Below are 4,891 nucleotides of genomic sequence, written 5' to 3'. Positions count from 1 at the left end.
GTTCCTAGTATGAATGGGCTCTGAGTAAGGATAAGCCGAACACCCCCCTGTTCGGTTCGCACCAGAACCTGCGAACACACCAAAAGTTTGTGTGAACTTTAGAACCCCATTAAAGTCTATGGGACTCGAACGTTTGAAATCTAAAGTGATAATTTTAAAGGCTAATATGCAAGTTATTGTCCTAAAAAGTGTTTGGGGACCTGGGTCCTGCCCCAGGGGACATGTATCAATGCAAAAAAGTTTTAAAAAGGCAGTTTTTTCGGGAGCAGTGATTTTAAATGACTTTTTATCCTTCAGAAATTACACTTTGTGCAGGGACAGTTCTAAGCACGGGAAACAAGCGCTGCTTTACAGGCATACTATACACCCCCCTAGGTACGAAATTTAAAGGAATATTTCACTTATTGTTTCACTTTAAGCATTATTAAAATCACTGCTCCTGAAAAAACGACCGTTTTTTTTTTAACTTTTTTTGCATTGATACATGTTCCCTGGGGCAGGACCCAGGTCCCCAAACACTTTTTATGACAATAACTTGCATATAAGCCTTTAAAATTATCACTTTAGAATTCTCCCATAGACTTTTCCAGGGTGTTCTGCGGCTTTTCGAATTTGCCGCGAAAACACCCCAAATTGTTCGCTGTTCGGTGAACAGGCAATGTTTGAGTCGAACATGAGTTTGAGTCGAACTCGAAGCTCATCCCTAGCTCTGAGTAACCAATGATTTCATTATCTGTACAACCGAGGTCTGATTGGTCCTACAGATAGGTATGGCAACTTTTACATAGTTACCTTGATCCAGCTTGGACCAATGTAGCTATGTATGTGCCATACATAGTTTAGATTGCTCTAAAAGTTGAAAATCACTGTAGAAGGTACTATTGCTGCAGTGACCTCTGCGAGCATCCAATTTAACGAGGTGAGAACGCTTTGCTTTCATTGAGAAAATGTAAAGTGTTCTCTGAATGGCGCCTGTCCTGAGTGAGCGACTTCCTATGTTCGATAATCAGCAGGGAAGCCACTTGGCATGGGATCTGGAAGCTAGCAGTGAGCACTGTAGTGATTTCGAGCTTTCACAGGGATCTCCCAGGTATGGCACATACATACTTACATTGGTTCCAGCTAGACCAATGAATCCATACCTAAATATCACCATTAACCACTTAGCGCCGGCGCCTCCCGGCCCTTTAAAAGGCCAGGGCGCGGCTTAAGATCACGTGACCACCGCGATTGGCTGTCACAGCAGTCATGTGGCCTGAAAACTCCCAATCTCAAGGAGCGATTGTAGCTTTCGGTTAGGCGAAGGTTACTGTACCGGAATCTCGCAGGTATTATGATATGGCCAGTGCCAAGGGGTTAATTTCAATAAACAAGTTCTATATAAACCAATCCTTAGAGAATCATGGCCACACTGGCCTCCTGCTGGAAATGTGATATCCGGCTGTTATGCTGATCTGCAGGTTTCAATGCTTTCTAAGCCACAGATCCAGAATGATTAATGCGACTGTAAAGGTTATTAAAAATAAAATAACAAACATGTAATACTTACCTGTTCTGTGTAGTGGTTTTGGCCCCAAACCTTCTCTTCTGGGATCCCCCACTGACAATCTTGGCTCCTCTTCTCTGAGTGCCCCCATAACAAGTTTATTTTCCATGCTTGACTGTAGGGATGGTGTTCTTATGCCGCATACAGAAAAGTCCGATATGAGCTTTTGATTGGAAATTCCGACCGTGTATGCTCCATCAGACTTTTGCTGTCGGAATTTCCGCCAACAAAAGATTGAGAGCAGGTTCTCTATTTTTCAGACGGAAAAAGTTCTTATCGGAAAATCTGCTCGTCTGTATGCAATTCTGACGCGCAAAAAAACACGCATGCTCAGAATCAAGCAGAAGAGCCAGTTTTATTGAACTTCATTGATCTCGGCTCGTCTTACGTCTTCGCGTTCTTGACGGTCTGAATTTCCGACAAGATTTGTGTGACTGTGTGTATGCAACACAAGTTTAAGCCTACATTCTGTCAGAAAAAAATCCACGGTTTTCTTGTCGGAATTTCGAATTGTGTGTGCGTGGCATTAGGGTCATAGTCAGCATTTTTCTTCCTCCAAACACGGCGAATCCCCCCCTTCAAGAAGGCACATGTACAGTCATGCCAATGGACATCTAAATGATTCAGAGAAGGATTGGGAGAAAGTGCTGTGGTCAGATGAGACCAAAATTAGGCTTGTTGGCATTAACTTGACTCGCCGCGTTTCGAGGAAGAAAAATGCTGACTATGACCCTAAGAACACCATCAATACTGCCAAGCACAGAGGTGGAAACATCATGCTTTGGGGCTGTTTCTCTGTTAAAGGTACATGCCAACTTTGCCTCTTTGAGGGGCCAACAGACGGGCCATGCATTGAAAAATATTGGGTGATAACTTTCTTCCCTCAGCCAAAACACAGAAGATGGGTCGTAGATGGGTCTTCCAGCATGACAATGACCCAGAACATACCACCAAGGGAACAAAGTAGTGGCACAGGGAAACTAAAAATGTTTTTTTACCTTAAAGCGGAGGTTCACCCTAAAAAACATCTATGAACCATCCCATACAGCATACTAGCGTCAGCTACAGTATGTTTTTTTTTTTTTTTTTTTCGCTGTATTTACGTTTAATCCTTTAGTTTTGTTTCAGACTCCCGCGGGGAGTAGGCGTTCCTATGAAGAGGGGAACATGAGTGACGTCCGGCTATGGCGCGTCACACGTTCCGAAAATAGCCGGAGTAGGACTCGGCTCTTCACGGCGCTATACGGCGCCTGCGCACAGACTAGGAGCTGACTGCACAGGCGCTGTATATATCCGAGTCCTATTTTGGCTATTTTCGGAAGGAACGCGTGACGCGCCATAGCCGGACGTCAATCATGTTCCCCTCTTCATAGGAACGCCTATTTCCCCGCCGGAGTCTGAAACGAAACTAAAGGATTAAACGGTAAATACAGCGAAAAAAAAAAAAACATACTATAGCTGACGCTACTATGCTGTATGGGATGGTAGATAAAGAAAATAATTTTTTTAGGGTAAACCCCCACTTTAAAGGGGTGTTGCAGGCTTTTTTTTATGTTTATTAAAAGTCAGCAGCTACAAAAAGTGTAGCTACTGGCTTTTAATAAACATACACTTACCTGTTCCCCGGTCCAGCGACGTGCCGCTGGGAGCTTCGTTCCGGTCCCCCCTTCACCGCCGGTGCCTCCACTGCAACTGTGGGCACCCGGGCGTGACAGCTTTCGGCTTCACGGCCGGGCATCCACTGCGCATGCGCGAGCAGCACTGCACCATTTGATTGGACAGGCGATCGACTGGGACATGCCACGTGTCCCAGGCGATCGCCTAGAGGGAGGGGCTGCCAAAAAGCGATTAGAGTATTGACCTTTACAGCCCCTCGGCGGAAGGAGGAAGTGGGACAGGAAGTCTCACTCCTCCTGAAGCCCCCACTCCCCCCCCAAAAAAATGACATGCCAAATGTGGCATGTAAGGGGGCAAGGAGTGGATTAGGCGGAAGTTCCACTTTTGGGTGGAACTCCGCTTTAATGCAAGCAATGCATTAGGCTCCATTCACACCATGGCATTCCGTTTTGCGGGCAGAATCACTTGCAATTTGGAAATGTCGCAAATGGCAGTACGCCTTTGTGATCCCTGCTATTTTGAATGGCAGCAAATCGCAACACGATTTCGACATGATTGTTGCCAGACTAATCGCGGTAAAGTCGCGCAAACAGGATCAAAAAATTATTTTCCCCACTGTATAAAAAAAAAATCTATAGGGGTTCTTATTTCAGATGATTGCAACATGAGCAAACAGTGTGACCAGGAAGTGGGAAATGCAAATAGAATTCTAATATAATGCATCACCAGCTGGAGGAAGGAGCCTTGGATGCATATAACATCTGAACAAATTAAAGCCACTGTAATAATCTTTGATTCCATCTACACCATATGAATGCACAAATGCACTAATCCAGGGAATATTGGATTGCCTCTTGGTGAATCAGGAAGGAATCTTTTCCCCGTCTGGAGAAAATTGGATCATGCTTTATTGGGTCTTTTGCCGCGTACACGCGATTATTTTTCAGCATGAAAAAAAACGTTGTTTTTCAGCATGTCCAAAAAACGAAGTTTTCCCAACTTCATCATTAAAACAACGTTGCCTACACACCATCGTTTTTAAAAAATTATCTAGCAAAGCGCGGTTACGTACAACGGCACTATAAAGGGGAAGTTCCATTCGTCTTGGGGCTGTTTTAGCAGATTTTGTGTTAGTAAAATACGATTCGCGCTTTTCTGTCTGTTAAAGCGTGATGAATGTGCTTACTCCATTATGAACGGTAGTTTTACCAGAACGAGCGCTCCCGTCTCATAACTTGCTTCTGAGCATGCGCAGGTTTTTTACGTCGTTTTAGCCCACACACGATCATTTTTTACAACCTGAAAAACGACATTGTTTAAAACGACGTTTAAAAATGCAGCATGTTTGAATTTTTTTTTTGTCGTTTGTCAGAACCTGAAAAATGATGTGTAGCCCACACACGATCATTTTAAATGATGTTTTTGAAAAACAAAGTTTTTTTCATGCCGAAAAATGATCGTGTGTACGCGGCATCATGCCTTCCTCTGGAATGGATCAACTGTGGGTACTGGATAGTGTACAGTATATGGAGGTTTTCTAGGTGTGTGGGTTGGTTTTCTTTTCTGCTGGTTGAACTGGATGGACTTGTGACTTTTTTCACCCAGATTACCTATGTAACAAAAAATACACCTTTGATGTTCAATAAAGATGTATATGGAGCTGTAAAAAAAAAAGATTTTGATATATAATTTTATTTGAATTGTTCTTCTAAAACTGTTTATTTTTTT

This window comes from Rana temporaria, chromosome 11, assembly GCF_905171775.1.
Source record: "Rana temporaria chromosome 11, aRanTem1.1, whole genome shotgun sequence".
Lineage (NCBI taxonomy): Eukaryota > Metazoa > Chordata > Amphibia > Anura > Ranidae > Rana > Rana temporaria.
The sequence above is the reverse complement of the archived record's forward strand: the minus strand, read 5'-3'. Positions refer to the sequence as shown.